Source organism: Elaeis guineensis, chromosome 9 (assembly GCF_000442705.2).
Source record: "Elaeis guineensis isolate ETL-2024a chromosome 9, EG11, whole genome shotgun sequence".
In the NCBI taxonomy this organism is placed as follows: domain Eukaryota; kingdom Viridiplantae; phylum Streptophyta; class Magnoliopsida; order Arecales; family Arecaceae; genus Elaeis; species Elaeis guineensis.
Genome location: NC_026001.2, coordinates 2,262,093 through 2,287,571, shown reverse-complemented (window position 1 = coordinate 2,287,571; position 25,479 = coordinate 2,262,093). Strand labels below are relative to the sequence as shown.

The following is a 25,479-nucleotide window of genomic DNA, read 5'->3' as shown; positions in this document are numbered from 1 at the left end:
TGAAGCTAACCCGCATCCAGGACAACCTAGTAGACTCGGACGGACCCGTCACGGCTCCAATAAAAGAAACGTGTCGGCCCAGGGAATACGGAAGGATGCATAAGATCCCACGGATGACGACATGAGATGCGCGGTGTCGATCCACATAAACGCAAGGCCGGTCCCCACGGCAGCGGGTTCCTGTATAAATACTGTCCCTTGACGTGCTCCGTCAACTAGATATCGAGAGGTTTCCTTCGGCATCCGCCCCTGCTTTTCCACGGTATCTCCGCTCTCTGCTCTCGTTCCGAAAATGACAGAAAAAGTCATCCAGCCAGTGGGGTCTGAGAACGGGGTTGCATCTTTTGCCCTTCCTTCACGAGAATCCACATCATCCCGTTCGGCGCGCTTTGCGATCTGTGAGGTGGGTGATTCAATGGTGGGTTCGTGTGAATGAAGGTAATTAATCCTGCTCCTGCGCGACAGAGACAATCTCCACTCGAATTGGCATCATCAGGTGCACCGCTAAATGAAGCAAAGTGATTGGTGCAACGCACCTGAATGGCTTTTCTAGAGCGACGGTGATTTACCATAGGCTTGCTCTTATTCTCAAGGGACAGCAAGCCGTCCGAAGGACTGTCCGGAAGGAAGTCCGAGCTGTTCCACGGATTAGCACGCAGGTTGGCTTCAGGCCACTTGGATGCCCGTGAACAACAATCTCTGCCCTGCCACTAAGGGAGTGGTTTGACGGAACCGCCTTGACTTCCATGCAAATAATCCGGAGACCTCCATGCAAGTAATCTGGATTCGAATCATGCAAGATGCGAATGATCGAAAAAAAAAAAAAAACTAATCCTAATGGCCTAAATGTAAGTATTGAAAATAATTTTTGATCCATCAGATCTCGATAGTGCTGGAGTGACATATTCACTTGTTGAATTCATTCGATGGAAAGAAAGATCCTTTCATTATTTGAATAGATATCTTCAGTAGGATTAGAAGTCTTATGATCACGTCCAGAAAAGTAGCCACACCGGAACACCCCCTCTTCTAACCCCTTCCTGTTTTACCAAAAAAAAAAAAAAAACAACAATGTCTGACCTCACATGTGGGCTCGACGCTAACATCAGCCCATGCAATGCAGCATTGAGAACATGCTACAGCCTGTCTCAGAGGGAAACTGGAGTAAGACAAGCCGAGCTACATACCAGGCTGCTTGGGCTTGGCTTATCACCTAAACAAGCTGCTCAAGAGCGGCTCAAACTCAGGCCAGGCTTAAGAAAGCGGCTCGGCTAAGCCCGAGTCCTGGTGTTTCGGTACGCTCATTTATGAGTTGGGCTCCAAAATATGTCCCAGCTAGGCTCACGTGTTACCTGAATCGAGCCCAAGCTGACCGTTGGCAAGCGGAGCCCCAGCAGCTCAAAAGCAGATGGGATTATTTACCGCCCTATTAGCAACTGCAGTTGAGATCCTCTCCATGTTGGGGTTGAACCCTGGCAATAATGAGTATGAAATCCTCTCCATTTTGGTGTTACCTCTCCAAATCACGACCATTAATGCTTTGCAGGATAGTCATGACCGAGAGGAACAAATACAACCCATTAGACAGGACAGTGCATGTTTTCAGGGCCTCTCAGTTATGGCTGTCAGGCAATAAAATACTGCTGTTATGTCAACAAATTCCTCCAGATCAACCCATGCTGAAGACGTCCAAAACTCCAAGGTCTGATAACTTCTCTGTAACCTGGAGCAATGTGCCATACAGAAACAGGTGGGCAGTCTAATGGCCTGACTAGAAACTAGCAGGTAAACAACCATCCTTTTTTCTCTTTTCTTTTTCTTTCCTTTCCTTTTTTTTTTTTTTTTTGAAAAACCAAGGGATGACCAAACTGGCCATATAACAGCAGACGCGTTCATCCTTAAGACGACACCATGTGTAAATATCAAAGAGAGAGAAGACATGGAGTTGCCATCCCATGCAATGCGGACTACCAACCATGAACTAATGAATTCATTGGCCCAAGCACGCCGGGCAGCCGGAACCAGCAAGCACGTGATGCTTATCTTTCAAATAGGGAAAAAAGTTTAGTCAGGAGTGGCGTCAATTTGTCACTCACACTATTTCTATACTATCCCCTCGGTGAAATTATCAATATAATCTTCAGAAGGATGAAACCGAAGGATTGATCCCTGCCTCTCACCGCACCAAGATTCGGATGGTCATCATGGAGGCAGAAACCAAGACATATGTCTAGAATTCCTGGGCAGCGCATTCTTCAGGCCAGATAACTGCAGTTGAAGCCTACAAAGCAAAATATTGTACATCTACTTTCAGTCGAACATGCAAATAGAATACAATTTGCTTAAAAGAAAAAAAAAAAAGAGAGAACACAGTTGGAGCTCCCCAACAAAAAAAAAAAAAAACCTGAATGATCAAACCTCGTCCTCGAATAGGGGCAACCAGCACAGTTACTGGAGTCTAGATGCATAATCTAATGAACAATACTGCAAATGCATCAGCCAGTAGAGCATTCTGTGAGAAGCTAGCTGTAATCATATATACAATCACACTTATTAAGCAATTAGTGATGCAGAATATTAATGGACCAAGTCACGAAAAGGATTTCTTTCATTTTACCATATGAAAGTGTGCTGACTCACAATCTGAGCTTCTCTGGTTTTAGCAGACAGTTGATCCTCCCGAAGCCACAAGTTACACTATAAAGGGGGTAGATAACTATCTGCAGAATTTTTTCCATGTCCATTTGTGGTGCCAGAAGAAAAACAGATATAAACTCATAGAAGAAAATGAGGTCTGTGCATAATCCACCTGGCTCATGTGGGAAGCAACACATGGGAGGACCAAAAATCCAGTTTCGCCAAATGATCAGCCAAGCAGCTCAACAACAGCAACCATCACAGATGGTGTTTTCTACAAGACTGAATGAATAAATGGACAAGTCAATTAAATTAAATGACTTTTTTTATTCCCCTAAACATGAACTTAACAGAAACTACAAGGAAATCAAAGGGAACAATTTGAGGCGGACATTTTTTACCTCATACTAAATAGAGCAATTTATAAAAATCATGACATTCTTTATAAAAGCTAAAACCAAAAAAGAAACCAAGCTGGTAACAACCACGTTCTCTCAATCACAGGTGCCAGTCTGAACACTAAAAGATTGGCACCTTGGGGAAAAAAATTATCACACCAAGTATAACCATGCAAGCACTTGATATTAACTGTACTCAACAGGCCACAGATCTCTGACCAGTCGAACAGGATCTTATGACCCATCACTGCACCAACTTTTGATTCAAAAATTAGAAATCTACTCATTCTTGACCATAGCACTTTTATAACACTGAATTTTCTAACCCACTTTTTACCTGTCATTATTTTTATTAGAGAACTAAAGATGTGAAAGCATCCATAGATAACCAATTTCAATAACACTATTAAGTATGATACAGTAGACAATCATGGAATACTGTACCACCCCATACTGGAACACTGTTAAGTACAGTACAGGAGACAATCATGGAATACTATACCGCTCCGTACCATCCAATATGGGGAATACCGTACTATACTGATCTTGTATCGGTACACCTTGGAGCATACCGATACTACTATATTGTATTGAACTGCATACCTATATTACAGCAAGATTTTACCGGTATGGAATCCAGTACCGAGATAGCGAACTTTGGGAGACATGACCCCAAACTGTGCCAAGATGTTATAACATTATAAAGGATCATTATTTGGTTAGTAAAGTTCACAAAAATAAGTGCAAGTTAGTAACTTATGAAAGTAATTTTAGAGAGCTGGCTTTTAAATGATTATGAAGTAGGCACAGACAACCCAACTCAACCCAACTCCTCCTATGTACTTAGAGACAGAAAAAGGTACCTACAAAACAATATAATGACGAGATGAGCCCAACAGTGCACTAGCAATGGAGCTGCAAACAATGAACTTCTAAAACAAATATCAATGTGATTCAGAATACTGCCAAAGATTTCAAGCAGTTGTAATTAGTAAGATGATATAACTGGGATGCTGAGGCCACTGACTTTAGGTGGCTGTTGTTTACTGTTAATGAAAAAGATAATTTTGTATTTCTCATCTTCATCTTCATGAATATAACTCTTTAAATAGACTAAAAGAGAATAGCTACTATGGTAGCTTTACAATTGTATCCAAATATATATGGAAGTTGTACAATTGTGTCTAATAATCAAACCAAGTATAGTAAATTTGATCCTGAAATCTCTATACTAATCACTATCATAATAGCCATGATATTTAGGACCATAATAGCTATGTTATTCTGACCATAATAGCCATGATTTCTGATCTTAGAATCTTTGAGAATAACCATGATATTCTGACCATAATAGCTGATAAACATGAGAATTAATATATTAGAGACCTTAAATATATCATGAATTAAATTAATTAGTTGAGAATTGATGTTATTTAATTTATTTTACAGGAAATTAATGAAAATCCAAATATGTCCAAATAGTCAAAACTCAAGTATCAAAGCTCCACCAAAGCTAACATGGGTGCATGCCGTTCAAGGCTTGAAGCTAGCCTTCAGTGAAAACCATAACATTAAATGAGAAAGCCCATGGTATATTTAATGCTCAAGGAGTAAAGTGAGTGCTGTGAGCTGGTTCCAAACAAAGCATTTAATTGGCTTCTAGTTTTTCTCCACGTGGTCCATGCTGTACCAACAAAAGCTATATGGCTTCTTCACACGAAAATACTTGGATGCTGACCGGATGCTGCAAGCATTCAAATAAATATGGGAGAAAGGGAGCCGCGCAATGCATAAACTCATGTGGAACGCGAAACGGACACACCTGGAATGCGAAACCAATGCGCGAACTGCGGAACAAATGCAGAATGCAGTGTGGAAGTTTTGACGCGATACGGACGCGGCTTGGATTTTTATTTAAAGAGAAACCATAAGAACGAAAGGGGGGAGACATGCTGGACACCGCCATTCTTCGTCTTTTCTCCCATCATTCTCATTCCATATTTTATCTAGCCTAACCCTCCAAACATCCAAAAAGCTTCCACCATCCATCACATACCAGCCCCCCCCTCTTCCATCTCCAACCTTCCAAACAATCCATCTGCTCAACCCCAGGATGTCAGCGCGCAAGAGTTCCATGGAAGGCAAGACTCCTCCAACTCGGAAAGACGATGAAGCCTGCAACACAGATTTATTTTCTTTATCTTGTATTTATTTTCTATACAATTAAATAAAGAATTATTTTATGCTTCATGCTCATTTGATATTCTTTCTTATTTCTTTAGAGGTTTGGATTCGACGTGTACGACTTATATTTTTCACAGACATGCCGTGATCTACAGATACGGTACGCGCTAGGAAAATAGATCGTTACATTTCAAGTTCGAGTTTCTAACTGGTAGTTGAGTTAAGGTAATCTATACTCTGGACGGACGAGCCATAATCCAAGGATACAGTTCGTACCTATCCAAAGTAAATTACGCTGCTTCTTAATTACAAATCTCATCATTGCGACATAAAAGTAAAAAAAAATAGAATTTGTTTTACATGGTGGATTCTGAATTTTCGAAGTTTCTTTCCTATTCAATTTCATTTCATAAATTAAACTTAAATTATTATGTTCTTAGTAATTAATTAAAATCAATCCTCTCTTTCTTTTATTAATTATAAACAATTGTCCGAGATCTCTGTGAAACGATCCTGATTCACCCTAGCTACGTAGTAAGTTAGAATTAGGTTTATTTTTGGTGCCCTAACGACGCACATCAAATTTTGACGCCGTTGTCGGAGATCTTGGCACGGTTGATATTTTTTTTAAAAAAAAAATATTATAAATATTTGCTTACTTGCCGAATTGCTTTAGTTTATTTTCTTTATATTCTTGAGTTAACTTTTAATATAATTAATTTTTTTATTTTAATTACTTAAAAAAATAAAAAAAAATTATCTCTACATTGACACCTCATAAACCATTTAGAAAATTAGAGACTTAATCATAAAATCTAAAAAGAGAAATAAATTGATTTAATTTAGTCTTGATTGTATGCTAATTACGAAGATTGGACATCTTGGTTTGTTGCATCTCATCTCCATAATTAATCTTAAGGGCAATAACCCATTAATCAGATAAGGTGGAGATTTGATCATCCTTTTTTGGCCCAAAAATTATATCCTTCATTTTGCATTAAACCAAGCCTTAATTTTAAAATCAACTAGACGTCAGCCCTAGAAATTTCTAGCTCAATAGGACAAGAAAGCTCTAGAGTTGAACCGAGTGCGGATTGGTTAATTGCTCGGTGTCTAAGGCGAGTAGTTAAAGAAAGTGGTTTTCAATTGGTTCCATTGACTGACCTGGCCAACTCAATTAGTGTCTAAGGAAAGCAATGAGCAGGGAACCTCCCACATCTTACACTTACCTGGCCGAGTCAGTTAGTCAGTCTTGAGCTTGAAGTGCTCAAAGACGACCTTAGAAGTTAGGAGCTGTTTAGATCTAGGTTAACCCTAGGATAGAAAGTACATGCTTGTCTAATTTGATTGTAATCAACACCTAAACATTAACTAATTTCTCCCTTCTCATAGTTTTAAGATTCTTAGGTTCTTCTCTTTAGATTTTCTTCATTCTTTTCTCACTTTATTTAAATAAAAAAAAAACTAAAATTTTTCGTGTGTGCTCTAAAGTATAATTGTAGGGTGTATGCTCGGTCGTAGATCGTTACGACCAGAAATCCAACTTTTTGATCCAGAAATAAAAAAAATCTTTAGAGCCAACAGACGTAAAAATATGGAATGAAATCAGGAGAATGATCCACCTAGGCAATTGAAAGAGTACTTTACTCCTTCCACATATACCTACTCTCCTTGTATTCAAGTGCCCCCTGTGGAGGCCACCCAATATGAAATTAAGTCCAGTATAATCCAAATATTATCTTCATTTTATGGACTTAGTAATGAGGACCCTTATAAACATCTTGAAGAATTTTTGAGATATGCTCAACTGTCAAGATTCACAACTTCTCCGATGATGCTCTTAGGTTAAAATTATTTTCTTTCTCACTTAAGGACAAAGCCAAATACTGGCTACATACTTTGGATTCCATGACTATATCAACCTGGGACCAGCTGTAAGGAGAGTTTCTCAAGAAATATTTTTCCATAGGAAAAACTAATCAAATAAGAAAAGCCATAACTAGTTTTTCCCAATTAGATGGAGAAATGTTCCATGAAACATGGGAGAGGTTAAAGGACCTTATTAGAAAATGTTCCCACCATGCTGTACCCAAGTGGCAGTTAATCCAATATTTTTATGATGGGTTATCTGAAAGACATCGACAAATGGTCGATGCATCATGCGGTGGAACATTAATGCTCAAAAGTGAAGAAGAGGCATGGCAACTCTTTGAAATTTTAAGTGAAAATTCATTACATCATATGTCTGCCTCCATTAGAGATAAACCCATGTTAAACCCAAAGAGAGGTGGAATATATGAAGTAGGAAACTCAATAGATATCCATGATAAGGTAGATGAATTGTCCCAAAAGATAGATCAATTATTAAGTATGGGACATTCCTCTTCTCCATCTTGTCAGATGCAAGATATATGTGCATTATGTTTGAGCCCCACTCATTGTGTGAATGATTGTCCAGTTGCACCACAGTTTCCTGAATATGTACAAGAACAAGTCCATCAAGCCCAAACTACTCATAGACCAGGGAACAACCCCTATTTTAGTACGTACAATTCAGGATGGAGAAACCATCCGAATTTCTCATGAAAATCACAACCAGTGGTTCCTCCAGTGCAACAAAGATCAGGTTATCCGGATGCGGTTTATAGGCATCCATCTCAGTCACAATACCAGAACCCTCCTCAACCCACCCCGAGTACTCATAACTCGGCTTTCGAAGAAAAGGTGCTGCAAGCATTTAAAGGACTAGAAATGAATACCCAACTCCACTCCCATACGCAATCAATAGCAAAGCTAGAGATCCAGATAGGTCAGCTAGTAATAGCTTTCAGTAGAAGGAAAGAAGGCAAATTACCCAGTCAGCCTATTAATAACCCAAAAGGATAGTACATAGCTGAAAGCACCATTGGTCCTGAAACTTTTTCCGAACATGCCAAATCGATTAGGACCTTTAGAAGCGGGAAAACCTTAAATCAACCTGAAGTAATCCAACAACAAGAGCAACCAATTCCAGCTACACCAGAAAAGAAAAAACCTGAAGAGAGGAAAGAACCTGTTAACCCAGCACCTGCACCTAAGGCTCCATTTCCCAGTGCTTTAGAATCCCCTCTGCCTCTTGATAAGAAGGGTATAAAAATGAATGAAATGCTGGAACTATTTAAACAAGTCCAGATAAACTTACCCCTTCTCAATGCCGTTAAGCAAGTTCCGACCTATGCCAAATTTCTAAAAGACCTATGTACACAGAAACGAAAATCAAAGGCACAGATACCAAGAAAAGTCCACCTAACTGAGCAGGCCAGCCAGTTTTTCAGCAAATTGCCCCACCCAAACTGAAAGATCCAGGTACCCCAATTATTTCTTGTGTCATTGGGGACCTCATGATTAAGAAGGCATTATTAGATTTGGGTGCAAGTGTCAACCTTCTCCCGAGCTCTGTATATGATCTATTTGGATTTGGAGAGTTAAAATCCACGACGGTGACCTTACAACTAGCAGACCGATCTATTAAGGTACCCCATGGAATGCTGGAAGATGTGTTGGTGAAAGTAGATGAATTCTATTTTTCTGTTGACTTTCTTGTGCTGGATATGGAATCTGACAGCAACCTTAGCCAAATACCGATCATCCTAGGTAGACCCTTCTTAGCAACCGCTAATGCTTATATAAATTGTAGGACCGGAGTTATGGATGTATCTTTCGGAAATAAGAAGTTGAGGTTGAATATTTTCAATGCATCTCAGGGACCACCTACGTACGACCATAATAAGATCAACCTGTTAGAGGAAGTTGTAGAAGATAAAGCTCTTGCCTTACTCAACTCAGATCCTTTACAGGCATGTCTAACACATTTTGGAATGAATAATTTTGATATCAATGGATACACTGAAGAAATACATGCTTTGTTAGAACCTTCCAATTTTAGCACCACTCCCCCTTGGACTGTAAAGTATGAACAATTACCAACTCAATCAAGTCCTCTAGTACCATCTTTAGAAGCACCACTTACTCTAGAACTAAAGCCTCTTCCTGTCATGCTAAAATATTCATTTCTTGGACCCAATAATATCCTTCCAGTGATCATTGCATCTGACCTAACTACTGACCAGGAAGACAAACTTGTAGGGGTGCTCAAAAAGCATAAAGAGGCTATAGGATGGTCGATTGCCGATTTGAAGGGTATAGATCCTTCTGTTTGCATGCATCATATTCACCGCAAGGTTGAGGCAAAACCACATAAGGACATGCAACAAAGATTGAATCTGAATATGCGGAAAGTCGTGAAAAAGAAAATAGTGAAATGGCTAGATGCTGGAATTATCTACCCAATTTCAGATAGCCAATGGGTTAGTCCAACCCAAGAAGTACCTAAGAAGTCAAGTATTACCGTAGTAGAGAACAACGAGGGTGAATTAATTCCTACTCGTGCAACAACTGGATAGTGAGTATGTGTGGACTACCGAAAGCTGAATGCCGTTCTAGGAAAGATCATTTTTCTTTGCCTTTTATTGACCAAATTTTAGAACGGCTAGCAGGACAAAGTTTCTTCTGTTTTCTAGATGGATATTCGGGATATAACCAGATCCCGATATTCCCTGCTGATCAAGAAAAGACTACCTTCACATGCCCATATGGAACATTTGCATTTAGACGTATGCCATTCGGTCTCTGCAATGCACCAGCCACTTTTCAACGGTGCATTTTGGCCATCTTTTCTGATATGGTCGATAAATTTCTAGAAGTCTTCATGGACGATTTTTCAGTATTTGGCTCTACCTTTGATGACTGTCTTCAGAACCTAGCTAAGGTTCTCCAACGATGTGTAGAGACAAATTTGGTTTTAAGTTGGGAGAAGAGCCATTTTATGGTTCGTGAGGGAATCATGCTTGGACATATTGTATCCAAGCGGAGGATCGAAGTAGATAAAGCAAAGGTTGAAGTAATCTTGAAATTGCCTCCCCCAACCTCGGTTAAACAAGTGCGATCCTTCCTAGGCCACGCAGGTTTCTATAGGCGCTTCATTAAGGATTTCAGCAAGATCTCACGACCCTTGTGCAACTTGCTTGCCAAGAAAAATTCTTTTGATTTTAATGAAGATTGCCTAACCGCTTACAATAAACTCAGAACTGCCTTAACCACTGCACCAATCATAAAATCTCCGGATTGGACCCTACCATTTGAAATCATGTGTGATGCTTCTGATTTTGCTGTAAGGATAGTCCTTGGGCAAAGATTTAATCGAAAACCGCATGTAATATATTATGCAAGCAAAACTCTTTCAGATGCTCAATTGAATTACACCACGATTGAAAAAGAGTTGCTCGCTGTTGTGTTTCCCCAAGATAAATTTAGATCATATCTTTTGGGCTCCAAGGTCCTAGCATACTCCGATCATACAGCGCTGAAACATCTGCTATCCAAAAAGGATACAAAACCTAGGCTGATTAGATGGATCCTTCTATTACAAGAATTCGATTTAAAATTTTAGACAAAAAAGTTTCCGAAAACTTGGTAGCAGATCACATTTCTAGGATTCTGGTAGAACACAATAGAGAAACGATCAAAGATAGGTTTCTGGACGAATAACTCTTTTCAATGTCTTCTATTGGTCTTCCCTGGTTCGCTCATATAGTCGATTACTTGGCTGTGGGACAAATACCATCACATTGGACCCAACAAGGAAAAAATAGATTTTTCTCCCAAGTACTATTTCTGGGAAGAACCAGAGTTGTTCAAATATTGCCCAGATCAAGTAATCCGACGTTGTGTCCCCGAGTGTGAAGTTTAAAGTATTCTTAACTTCTGCCACTCGCTAGCATGTGGGAGACATTTTAGTGGAAGGAAAACTGTAGCAAAGATGTTGCAGAGTGGATTTTATTGGCCGATACTATTCAAAGATGCACATGAATTCAGTCGTAATTGCCTGCGATGCCAGCAAATAGAGAATATTTCGAGAAAAGATATGATGCCCCTATCCTCTATACTTGTAGTAAAAATTTTTGATGTTTGGGGAATTGATTTCATGGGACCTTTTCCCTCATCATTTGGATTCGAGTATATTTTGGTAGCAATGGACTACGTATCAAAATGGATAAAGGCTATGGCAACCCGAACCAATGATCATAAAGTCGTGATCAAGTTCATTCAGTATAACATCTTTAGTCGATTTGGATGCCCAGAGCCATAATTAGCGATGGGGGTACACACTTCACGAATAAGCACTTCGACACGCTAATGAAAAAATATGAAATAACCCATAAAGTCGCCACACCTTATCACCCCCAGACAAGTGGCCAAGTTGAGGTGTCCAATAGGGAGATCAAGCATATTCTTGAAAAAATGGTAAGACCCGATAGAAAAGATTGGTCAGCACGCTTGGATGATGCATTATGGGCTTACCGTACTGCTTTTAAAATACCCATAGGAATGTCTCCTTATCGACTTATATTCAATAAAGTTTGTCATCTACCGGTGGAATTGGAACATCGTGCATTTTGGGTCATACGACAATTTAACTTTGATATGAAAAATGCGGGTTCCAATAGGAGACTTCAACTAAATAAACTTGAAGAGCTACGCAATGAAGCGTACGAGAGTGCCAGAATTTATAAGGCTCGAACTAAAGCGTACCACGACAAATTCATTGCACGAAAAATGTTCGAGCCCAATCAAAAAGTTTGGCTCTTCAATTCTAGGTTGTGACTTTTTCCTGGTAAACTTCGTTCATGTTGGAACAGACCTTTCATTGTAACTCAGTATTTCCCTATGGAGCCGTAGAACTCAGAGATCCTAAACAAGGGAACACCTTTAAAGTAAACGGTCAGTGATTGAAACCTTACATAAATGAAATTAGCGATGGAGAATTAATTGAATCTATTGATCTAATGGATCTAGTACCGCCATGATACTCAGTTCAGTCTGACTAAAGACTTTAAACTTAGCACTCCTGGAAGGCAACCCAATTTATACATTTTTTTAATTATCTAGCTTCTTTTTTTTTCATAGAAAAATCCAAGAAAGGCAATTAGCTAAGTTGGGGGGAGCATCTCATCCAAAGCCCAGATGGAGTCATGAACTAATCATGCCCACAAAGGAAGAATCCCTCACCTGACAATGAATGAGCACATCACATCCAGGTGGTATCTTTCCTTGTAATTTCTTTCTCTATTCTACTTTGTTATTTTCTTCATCCATTGGGGGCAATAGAAATAAAGTTTGGGGGGAGAATAATTAAATTAATCAAGTCCTCAAGTATGACCATAATCAGTTTTGTATACCAAATTTTATCTTGATTTGAAGTAAATCAGATTTTCTAATTGATGAATGATTAACAGTTTAGATAATTTTAGAGATAATGAGGGGCAAATTATTAAGGAAGCCCAATAAATGGTAAGGTTTAGACCAGAACAAATTTTGGAGTGATTCTAAAACCTTTTCTTACTTATCTCAATGAAGAATCTGCTTCATGAGAGTTGAGTGGAAAGGTCGAAGTATACAAAAATTCTCCTTAGTATTTGCTTACATGCTCAAAAAAAAAAAAAAAGGTTTTAGCATTGTCTCATTGAGTAACTGAGCCCCTTCGCCTAAGTAAGCGTTGTGGTTCGCATCAAAAGGTGAGGATGCAAGAAATCGAGTATAAAATTATATCTTTTCTTGGACTCGAGTCAGTAAGTCCGAGGGGTGTTCTACACCTAATGCCCTAAAGCCAACTGATTTGGAAGTCATTGGCTGAAAACTTGCTACAAAGATCAGCAAGAAAAAATAAAAAAAAAATAGAAGATAATAAAGGAGACTAAATTGTAAGAAGACAATAGACTCAACTCACATCAAGTTAGAGGATTTAAAGAGTAGAGTTGGGAGTCGGTAAAAGAAGATCTCTAAAAATTTTTATGGACTTCACTCAACCACTAAATGGGTAAAATTAATAATCCAATGAAATACTTCTTTGATTGTCTAGCCGGGTATCAACTGATTTTAGAACTACCTAATATAACTTTTAATTCAAAGACAAGTCGGTACCCATTACTGATTTTTCTATTTTACTCGAGGACGAGCAAAAGCTAAGCTAGGAGGTGTGATAAACATGAGAATTAATATATTAGAGACCTTAAATATATCATGAATTAAATTAATTAGTTGAGAATTGATGTTATTTAATTTATTTTACAGAAAATTAATGAAGATCCAAATATGTCCAAATAGTCAAAACTCAAGTACCAAAGCTCCACCAAAGCTAACATGGGTGCATGCCGTTCAAGGCTTGAAGCTAGCCTTCAGTGAAAACCATAACATTAAATGAGAAAGCCCATGGTATATTTAATGCTCAAGGAGGAGTAAAGTGAGTGCTGTGAGCTGGTTCCAAATAAAGCATTTAATTGGTTTCTAGTTTTCCTCCATGTGGTCCATGCTGTACCAACAAAAGCTATATGACTTCTTCACACGAAAATACTTGGACGCTGACCGGACGCTACAAGCATTCAAATAAATATGGGAGAAAGGGAGCCGCACAATGCATAAACTCACGTGGAACGCGAAACGGATACACCTGGAATGCGGAACCAACGCGCGAACTGCGGAACAGACGCAAGAATGCAGTGTGAAAGTTTTGACGCGATACGGACGCGGCTTGGATTTTTATTTAAAGAGAAACCATAAGAACAAAAGGGGGGAGACATGCTGGACACCGCCATTCTTCGTCTCTTCTCCCATCATTCTTATTCCATATTTTATCTAGCCTAACCCTCCAAACATCCAAAAAGCTTCCACCATCCATCACTTACCAGCACCCCTCTTCCATCCCCAACCTTCCAAACAATCCATCTGCTCAACCCCAGGATGTCAGCGCGCGAGAGTTCCATGGAAGGCTAGACTCCAACTCGGAAAGACGATGAAGCCTGCAACACCGATTTATTTTCTTTATCTTGTATTTATTTTCTATGCAATTAAATAAAGAATTATTTTATGCTTCATGCTCATTTGATTTTCTTTCTTATTTCTTTAGAGGTTTGGATTCGACGTGTATGACTTATACTTTTCACAGACATGCCGTGATCTATAGATACGGTATGCACTAGGAAAGATAGATCGTTACATTTCAAGTTCGAGTTTCTAACTGATAGTTGAGTTAAGGTAATCTATACTCTGGACGGACGAGCCATAATCCAAGGATACGGTTCGTACCTATCCGAGGTAAATTACGCTGTTTCTTAATTACAAATCTCATCATTGCGACATAAAAGTAAAAGAAAATAGAATTTATTTTACATGGTGGATTCTAAATTTTCGAAGTTTCTTTCCTACTCAATTTTCCTTCGTAAATTAAACTTAAATTATTATTTTCTTAGTAATTAATTAAAATCAATCCTCTCTTTCTTTTATTAATTATAAACAATTGTCCGAGATCCCTGTGAAACGATCCTGATTCACCCTAGCTACGTAGTAAGTTAGAATTAGGTTTATTTTTGGTGCCCTGACGATGCGCATCAATAGCCACGATATTCTGATCTTGAAATCTTTGAGGTCATACTTACTATAGTAGTCATGATCTTGACAACTCATTATGATATTCACCATGATTCTATGTTTTATTCTTAACACTCCCCCTCAAGCTGGAGTATAGATATTAATCATGCCCAGTTTGTCACAAATGTAATCAATCTTGGTCCGGATAAGACTCTTTGTAAACAAATCGGCCAATTAATCCTCTGAGTGTATGAAACTGATGGAAATGAGCTTTTGCTGAATCTTCTCCCGCACAAAGTGATAATCAACTTCGATGTGCTTCGTCCTTTTATGAAACACTGGATTCGATGCAATATACATAGCTGCTTGATTATCACACCATAGCTTCATAGGAGAAGAATCTATATGACCAATCTCTTCTAGAAGATGTTGAATCCACATCAATTCACATGTTGTCTGTACTATGGCTCAGTATTCTGATTCTGCACTTGATCGAGAGACTATATTTACTTTTTGCTCTTTCAAGATATTAAATTTTCTTCTATAAATACACAGTATCCTGTTGTAGACTTTTTATCATTAGTCGAACCTACTCAATCAGCATCAGTGAACCCCTCAATCTATATACCACCATGATTTCCATACACAATATCCTTTCCTGGGATTCTTTTCAAGTATCTCACTATACGGATTAAGGCATCCCAATGTACAGTAGTGGGTGCTATCATGAACTGACTCAATACACTCACAGAAAATACAATGTCTGGTCGAGTGATTGTGAGATAGTTGAGTTTTCCAACAAGTCTTCTGTATTTTTCTTGTTCAGTAAACATCTCCTCATCTACTACAAGTTTGACATTTGGATCCATAAGAGTTTCGCAAGGCTTTGCTCCCAGTGGACTAGTATCTATCAAAAGATCTAAAACATACTTTCTTTAAAAAAGAAATATACCTTTCTTTGAGTAAGCTAGTTCAATCCCAAGAAAGTATTTCAGTTATCCCAAATATTTTGTTTGAAAACTTGCCTGAAGAAACTCCTTTAGTGAAAAAATATCCTGTGCGTCGCTTCTTATAATCACAATATCATCAACATACACAATCAACAAAATACAACCACTGTCAGTATGTTTGAAAAATATAGTATGATCACATGAACTCCTCTTCATGCCAAACTCTATCACCACATCACTGATCCTGCCAAACCAAGCTCTGGGAGACTGTTTCAACCCATATAATGATTTTTTTAATTTGCATACCTTACCATACTCCCCCTGAGCAACAAACCCAGGGGGTTGCTTCATATACACTTCTTCCTGCAAATCACCATGAAGAAATGCATTCTTGATATCTAACTGATACAAGGGCCAACAATAAGTAGCAGCTAAGAAAATAATTATACGAATAGATGTCATCTTAGCCACAGGAGAGAAAGTATCAGTATAATCCACACCATAAGTTTGGACATATTCTTTAGCTACCAAACGAGCTTTCAATCTATCAACAGAACCATCAGCCTTCATCTTCACCACATATACCCACTTACACCCAATAGTATACTTACCTGATGGGAGAGAAACCAGGTCCCAAATGCCATTAGCCTCAAGAGCCGATATTTCTTCCTCCATAGCTGTCCTCCAGCCATTGTGTGACAATGCCTTATCTAATGTCTTAGGAATAGTCATAGAATCAAAAGAGATAACAAAGGAGCAGGTTGACTATGATAAATGATGATAAGAAACAAAGGATGAAATAGGATGGGTACAATTGCGTTTATCTTTTCTGAGAGCAATAGGTAAATCAAGATTAGAATCAGACGACGTGGAAGCTGGTAAAGTTGAGATAGTCACTGGTGGATCTGCTGGTTGAGGACCTGCAACAATTGACTCGGGAGGTTTATCACGACGGGTGTAGACATAAGTAATGGGAGGACGAGGTGGATCAGATGAAGCTGTAGGAGTGAGATAATTGATCGTGTAGATCAGAAAGTCCTTCATAGAATCTATCTCAGAAGTAGAAGAAGGACTAGCAAAGAAAAGACTCGAATCAAAGAAGGTGACATCTCGAGATACAAGGTATCGACCTAGCACGGGAGAATAACATCGGTACCTTTTTTGTGTACAGGAGTATCCAAGAAAGTCACACTTTAGTGATCGAGGGTCCAACTTACTAACCTGAGATCTCATATCCTGTACAAAACAAGTGCAGCCAAATATCTTTAGAGGAATGGGAAACAATGATCGAGTGGAGAATAAAACTGTATAAGGTGCATGACCATTAAGAACAGAGGATGGCATGCGATTTATAAGAAATGCAGTAGTATGAACCGCAGCTGCCCAAAATATTTTAGGTACTCTCATTTGAAACATTAAGGCTCTAGCAACTTTCATAAGATGATGGTTCTTCCTCTCAGCTATTCCATTTTGTTGAGGGATAACAATACATGACGTTTCATGGATAATACCATTCTGTGTCATATAAGTATTAAATTGATCAGAAAAATATTCTTTGGCATTATCACTACGAAGAATACGAACATTGTAATTATATTGAGTACGAACCTCAGAATAAAAAGCAGAGAAAGTATAAAATAACTCAGATCGAGATTTTATTAGATATAACCAAGTACTTCTTAAATAATCATCAACAAAAGTTACAAAATATCGAAAGCCGGACTTGAAAGTAACAAGACATGGACCCCAGACATCAGAGTGAACAAAATCAAAAGAAAACAAGGCTCATTTATCCACTCTTGGAGGATATGACATCTGATAGTGTTTAGCAAACTCATACGACTCACAAGACAAACTAGTTACTAAACTCAGGATACATTTTTTTTCAAGACTTCTAGGGATGGATGACCAAGACGACAATGAAGTTGGAATGGAGAGATGTCAGACCTGACAGTAGATGCCATACCAGATGGGATAGTAGTAGCAACCTCATCCAGTAGATACAGCCCATTTGACTCGCTTACCTTATCAAGGATCTTCCGAGTCGACAAATCCTAAAACAAACAGTAGCCAGAAAAAAATATAACACAACAATTTAAGACTTCAGTGATTTGGCTAACAGACATCAAGTTAAAAAAAAAATTAGAAAGATATAATACAGAAGACAAGGGTAGCGAAGAGATAATGGATGTATCTCCATTACTTAAGACTTTGGTAGTGGATCCATCTGCTAGTGTTACATTAAAGCACTCATCAGATGGTTTATAATGGGATAAAATACCTTGATCACTTGTCATGTGGTCGGTGGCACCTGAGTCAATGATCCAGTATCAAGATGAGGATGAAAGGTAGGCAACAGGATTACCTGTCTTGACTAGAGTAGCTTTAGAGGAGGATGTCGACGGCTGAGACTGCTGAAACTGGGTGTACCTTGCAAATTCCTCATCAGACATGACTACGGTGCGACCCTCTGAATGGTGAGTAGCTGAATCAATTGGATGTGATACAGCATGAGCAAATCTGGATGTCTGATACTGAGGTTGCATCTGCTGTGCCTGTGGAGGTTTAGAACACTGATGACAAAAATATCCTGATTCTCCACAGTTATAGCACACCCTCTGACTCCCACGACCACCATATCCTCTACCTCCACGTCCTCCTTCTCTCCCTTTTCTATATCCACCACCACCATTATTCTAAGATACAAGGGCAGATCCACCAAACATGTCCTTAGTGCCGAAGGTACTCTCACGAGCTGCACTGAGTACAGTAGTGACAACATCGAATAAAAAATTCACATCCTTGTTGGCTAACAACTGTGATCGAATCACCTCATACTCTGTATCCAATCCAGACAACCAACCAAATACAAAGTCTTTCAAGCTGCTCCATCATAGCTACATCAGTGGAGATCGGTATTGTCGTACAAAAATCTTCTGTGGCTCGTTTATCCTCATAGTAATACTCTATGATACTTCATCCATTCTGACTTGGACAACTCACCTCTTGAGCCAAACTATATAACCTTCTCATATTTTCAATCCCAGAAAAATACTGATGTAATAACTCCCATAACTCTTTCACCGTAGTAACATGCTGCATTGAAAGAGCCATCTTTCTATCAATGCAATTGACAATTTGAGAAAATAGTCTCTTATCTTCAGCCAACCATAGTTTAGCTTCCCTTTCTCCCTCAGGACAACTCAGTAAGGTGTTCTTCCTTGCCAAGTCCTCCAACATTGACCTTGACAAGAAACTGCCATTCCACAAAATTGGATCCATCACCAGCTAGCATCATATTAATTAATTTCTGATGTGAGGACATCACTTCAACACTCTTAGGATCCTCTCCCGATGCCATTACTCAAACACTTCACTAAACAATACCACAATAAACTACACCCTCACACCTCCACAAATCGCATCATGCTACCACAAATAACCTGAGATCAACCCAATCATCCCTATTAGAGACTTCTAATCTATAGGTTATTATCACACAACCTACATCCCATCAAAACAAACTCCACAATCATTGCAAGAAATCTGCACTGAAAGGCGGAAATCAGTAAACACATAGATACATAAATAGTAGACTATTAAAGGACTGATCTGGATGGCGGTATGGCAGATCTGCAGATCTGATTCTGGGGTAGATCTAGATTGGCAGGGGCTGAAAGGGTTAGAAGATGATGGGAGGTGGAAAGGGTTAGGAGATGATGGGAGGTGGAAAGAAGATGGCGGCTGGACAGAGAAAAGGGGGTGGCTGCTTGCTTTGATTAGGGTTTTGGCTCTGATACCATGTTAATGGAAAAGATAATTTTGTATTTCTCATCTTCATCTTCATGAATATAACTCTTTAAATAGACTAAAAGGGAATAGCTACTATGGTAGCTTTACAATTGTATCCAAATATATATGGAAGCTATATAATTGTGTCTAATAATCAAACAAGGATGGTAAATTTGACCCTGAAATCTCTATAGTAATCACTACCATAATTACCATGATATTTAGGACCATAATAGCTATGATATTCTGACCATAATAGCCATGATCTTCTGATCTTGGAATCCTGGAGAATAATCATGATATTCTGACCATAATAGCCATGATATTTTGATTTTGGAATCTTTGAGGTCATGCTCACCATAGTAGTCATGATCTTGACAACTCATTATGATATTCACCATGATTCTATATTTTATTCTTAACATTTACAAATCAATAAACAATAAATAGGCTTAACATAAGATAACCTAGAAATGGCTAACAAGTCTGCTGACCATCACAAAAATGAAAAAGTAGTCTATCAAAGGCAACAAATTATTAGATTTCAAGCAACGAACCCCTTTTGTATAAAGAAACATCAACCTCTTTTATCTGAATGAATCATCACAGAAACAAAAGATTGTTCATGAGCCTTCTCCGAATGTCGGCAAAAAAAAAAAAAAAACAAGACTTCCAGTATCGAAGCTGTGATACTATCGAATAAGCATAAAGAAATCTCCACAGGTGAACAACTTCATGTACATAATTAAACAGTGCAAAAGAGCTAATTAAAATTATTTATTTAAGGGAAAGTGCTCACCTTTCCTCATTGCTGAGGTTAAGTCAACCGTAGCAGCCTTGCAAGTTACATGATGCATCTGTAAAATGCATAACATAAAGGGTGTGATAGGGAAGTAGAGATGTATTTTGCAGGATGTAACCCAGACAAAAGTATACATTGCACACTTCTAGATGATTATAAAACCAATCCATCATCACCTGATTATTTTTTCCTAGAATATAGCTTTCTAATTACTGTTTATGCAACTGGCAAATAGAATCTATTCGTGAGTACGCCTTCACAGGCCAGCCTCTCACTGGAAGCATGTAAAAAGGAAAATGTTTAAAATTTTAATAGAATAAAGCACTTGTTTTGTGTCTTTAATCATAGACACCCTAATGTAATAATTGATTTAAATCCTAGAAAAAAAAGAAAAAGCTTAACTTACCATCAGAATGCCTAACAAATTAGATTTCACTGTCAATACAAAAGCAAGAGCATCATTTCCCCCAGCAAGCTGCATAGGTGCAAAAGTCTATCTCAGTCACAGAAATTGCTAACCCTGGAAAAACAATATGTTACCTTATAATTGATAATGCAACTCCACTTGACAAGGTTGTTGGCAAGCAGCAAAAAATTTCTAACCCTATAGAGTAAATCTACAGTCAAGATTTTTGAACAAACTGCAGTATAAAGTCCATGACAAAGAAGACAGCGTGAAAAGAAAATACACCTCAACAGAAATAACAAAAAAAAAGAAATGAAGTTATTTGTCAAAATGTCCACATACCAGTGACAAATTCTTGGATAAGCCTTGATAAAGAAAAGGAGTCCCCAACAAAATTGAACACCATAAGGAGCAACAGGATAAGTATTGCAAAATCATAGATCTCAAGTAAAGCTAATAAGAAAAATGTTGCAGAAAACACCAGGAAAAAAGAGGAAAGATCAACAATTATATATACATCCACTGGACAGTTGAAATACACAATATGAGCAGAAAGAAACAGCCAAATTAGCAGTACATACAAGCCTCACACAAAGGAAATCGAACTGGGGTAGATGATTTTTCCCTTCTCATCTTGCATGCAGGATGAGAAATAGGAAGGGATTTATTATGTTCGACGAAACAGAATTAATAAATCTCTTGGTCATTTTCATGTAGAATAGACTGACACGGAGATCATTCATTCTTGAGTAATCAATGGTCATTCCATAATAAAAAGCATACAAGCAGTCACATGCAATGTCAAAGTATCACTTGCCAAGGTAGTGCCAACATGGCATTGACATGGCAAATACTTCAAAACGAGCTGTGCATTGGCATGGCAACATGCCAAGCATTGGCACGCAGCTGGCATGTGCCATGTGCAAGTAAGGCATTGTTATGTTAAACATCATGCTGATGGACACTTGAATCCACGGTCAAAATGTTAGATAAGACAAATAGTGGCTAAATAAATCTCTAAGGAAAAAGAGCACAAAATAATCTAATAGGCCACATGCAATACGTGTACCTAGTCATAAATCTTGCTCAACCTGCTAGTAAGCTGTTTCTTCACTTATGCTCCACAACTAACCCCATTTTGATCGCGAAAAGCTTAGCTGTCATAATACAATGTACTTATACTAAGGCAGATTCCTCCTGTTTGAAAAGTCATAACTAACTACACGATCTATATGCTCAATTTGCTTCCCTAAGCAAACAACTTCTACATAATCCTGCCTATGTTACCTATGAGTGTGATACATATCAGATACTTGGATTCTTATAAAGGTCTATGGTCACTGCTTTTGAACATTGAGCGATAATTGAACTCTTCCAATAATGAATTTGATCCTCTATTTTCATGTCAATGGCAAGCATTCGTTTTTTTTACTGATTGGCCAAGGATGTAAGTATTGCATTAACTGTGCAAAATATTTTTCTTATATCCATAAGTTAATTAGAAAGTCTGAACAAAAAACATGAATATTGAAAGACCTTAACAGACAATATCTTCTTAGTATTCCTTTTTCATGTCCAACAACATTTAAAGGTACAAATATATAATTTAGTTAAAACTATTAATACATCCTACCAATCTTGTAATCTCCTTTTTTCCGTCATGTTGCATCAAACACTTCAATAAACATCTGAATCCCATTCTCATATCCATGTGCATGCAATACAGATTCCTACAAGATCAATATATATCAATGCCCAAGAATAAAACAATTAATATGCAAGTTAGAGTAAAACTGGCATGACCTAGCATGATGACTAATGTAAGGAGTACAGCAGTATAGATTCCACATTTAGGCTGCATATATTTTGGGGTTAAAGAGGGGTGTAAAGTGAAAATAAGAACCCCCAAACCCATCTATTCCATTTAACCTCCTAGATGTAGAAAGAAGTCATTTTATTTTTAGATGGCAAAAATGGATATTTTAGAAGGTTGGTAAAGCCATCTTTTTTATTCAGCAGTACTGATTCATATTAGGCTGTAGATACCACCTTCTTAGGTATTTTTATAAGGCCAAGGAATCTAAATAACACCTTCCGGCTAGCTTTTATAGATGGGATCTTAGATTGGCATAAATGATATTAGAGTGATTTGACTCGTGGCCCATGTGAACTAGAGGATGCTGCAACATAGGTTTGAATTGATTAAGGATTGATTGTGATGTTTGTGATTGGATTTCTAGTATGTGTAACTGGATTTGAATGGATTTTAAACCTTAACATGGTGAGGAAAAATAGGAAGAGTATGTAAGGACCAATGTAAGTGCCTGTTGAGTCTCACAACAGCTATGCACTGGATAGATCTTGAATACTTATACAATGCCAAGGAACCCAACAGGCTATCCTGGATTGTGACAAAAATATTAAAGGCTTATTGAAATAACATATCAAACTTTTTGGCCAATGAGTTTAAAGGGGGTGGGGGGGAGGCGATTTAAAGCATTGCCATACCAATTTAGATATTGATATTTCCTAGTCTAAAATAGATGGAAAAAAAATTAAGGGGTCTTTTGGAAAAATATTTATATCATATACAAGAAGTCACCTACCATAAATTCTACACTAAAAGCACTGAAGAACCTTCATAAGGAAGGTTGGATAAAGATTGATCTAGTGAAGATCCAACATGATTAGCACTGAAACTAGTTAAAAGACTTCAAGACCTAATACAATAGCATTTCCAAACGCCACACTGTTTAAGGTTACATCAGTATTCTCATCATGCAAAAAACAAATTGCCTCCTTTCAGCAATCAATTTTGCTAAATCCTCGTTGCAAGTTTTCTGCTTCCAACCAAAGCTACAAGCATTAATTAGTCTTTTTTTATTTTGGTTGTAGATTTTTAGTAAGAGGATTAGTTAGGAAATAATAAAATCCTGCCTAAGCATATCACCTCATCCTTTAACAAGCACATTAAAATGTGATTGCAGTGCAATATTTTGTTTATTTTAACCTACTGAATATAGATATTAGATAGAGGTGTTATACATAGCTATTGTGGTTTTAATAATATGGAGAGCACCAATAGTCCCACATCGGTTGTGAGTCAAGGGAGACTCACGCTTATAAGGAGAAAAAAATTCTTCTCACGTGAGGTGCCTTTTAAAGGGCAAAACCGTGAAGCTCATGGGCCAGAGTGGACAATATCTCACGTGACGGGCCGAGCCTTTGTCTGCAACAATGATGCGCCAGGGGCTAAGGTCCGCCTTAGCTGACTGTGGGGCTCCTCGGACTGTACACATCGGAATCTCTCTTGACTGAGGGGATCTGTTGTGGTTCTAATAATGTGGAGGGCATCAATAGTCCCACATCGGTTGTGTCTTTTTATAAGCAAAAAAAAATTCTTTCCACGTGAGATGCCTTTTAAAGGACAAAACCGTGAGGCCCATGAGACAGAGCGTAATGGGCTGAGCTCTTATCCGCAACAATAGCCAAAATTAATCCAATGCAAACCACACGGAGTTTCAAACCTCGTCTCCAAACTTACAGGATATTTAAAGCTGTGATCACCATAAAACTTGTATCAAGAAAGGAAAGCGCACGACAAACTTGTATCAAGAAAGGAAAGCGCACGACTACAATATGAAATATGTAAGCAGTAAACAGTAATCCAAAGAGTAAAAGATGTATCAGAAAGTTCGAGGCCTTACCTGATCATGTTATGAAGTTTATGGTATTAAAAAGAACCATATAATGCTATGCCACTGCTTTTGGCTACTTAAGTAAAGATCATATAGGAGATCAATAAAGAAGGATTTCATATTTTACGAGTTGGCAAAATTACCAAAAATATAAGCCGCAATTTTCAAGAAAACAGATGAGAAAAAAAATCAAATATACGGAACAGGGGATTTAGTAGTCTCGAAGATAAAGAACAACCACGCCAATTAAACTAATAGAAGCCACAGGTTTTCGAGAAAACAGACAAAAGCAAAAAAGAAAGAATAGGAAACCTGGTCGGATCCTCCGATGGCACGCAGAAATCGCAGAACCGCGCGACATTCGCGGAAGAGCAACGGAGGAGCGACCGCAACGAGAAATTTACCGAAGAAACCGAAAAGATTCGCCAGAGAAGATGCCATTCGTCGCCGGGAAACGCCAATCTAGCTGACGATGGAGGCCTGAAACGGGTTTTAAGGGACCCACCACCGTGGGGAAAAGCAGCTCGATACGCAGCGGAGCAGTGGAGACTGGATACCGTAGAGGAGAGAGGGAGATGGGTATTTCCACCAACAACAGGAGTTCAGGGGACAAAAGAGAAGAGTGGAAAACAAAAGAAAGTATTAGTAGGGAGAGAGAGAGCAAAAAAAAAAAAAAAATATATATATATATATATATATTGATTGAAAGTCTAAAGAAAAAAAAAATATATTTTTTTATTTATTTGGAAGTAAAGAAGGAAAAAAAGATATTACAATATTTTTTTACTATTATATCTCCGAACATACCACATATAGTATCAATTTGTATAAATTTCAAATTATTGTATTGGACAACTAAAATTCAGAATTCATTCACTTTATATAATATAAATAACTAGTAAGAGTTTCAAAATCAGTCTAGTAAAAATTTCATCAAAGACAATAAAAATATACCAGTCATACATTGCAAAACCAGTGTAGCAAGAGTTTCATATTTTGATAATTTAATAAAAATTTCAAAAATAGCTAGACAATCAAAAATAATCATTACTATATTCCATCAATTACTTAGATGCCATGCATCATTTTTTCTAATATATTCTTACGCTTCTCCATTGGACAATAAAAAATGACTTTTATTTTTTCCAAA

At 38.0% G+C, this 25,479-nt stretch overlaps 1 long non-coding RNA gene and 1 other non-coding gene across 28 annotated transcripts; both read right to left on the bottom strand.

Annotated features, from left to right (window-relative positions):
- Nucleotides 1–1,680: 1,680 nt before the first annotated feature.
- LOC105033867 (uncharacterized) lies at nt 1,681–24,959 on the bottom strand. Of its 27 annotated transcripts, XR_012134425.1 has the most exons (10): nt 24,642–24,959; nt 22,265–22,361; nt 20,974–20,996; nt 20,766–20,829; nt 20,632–20,700; nt 20,223–20,280; nt 17,579–17,685; nt 2,618–2,919; nt 2,405–2,526; nt 1,681–2,281 (listed from the first exon to the last, which is right to left on the bottom strand). It is a non-coding gene; the product is annotated as an uncharacterized lncRNA (long non-coding RNA). The 27 variants fall into 27 exon arrangements; XR_012134422.1 differs by having other exon boundaries at nt 20,766–20,996; nt 22,265–24,188; XR_012134421.1 differs by having other exon boundaries at nt 20,766–20,996.
- On the bottom strand, nt 7,200–7,305 carry LOC140851875 (small nucleolar RNA R71). The gene has a single exon (XR_012134632.1). It is a non-coding gene; the product is annotated as a small nucleolar RNA R71 (small nucleolar RNA).
- Nucleotides 24,960–25,479: the final 520 nt, after the last annotated feature.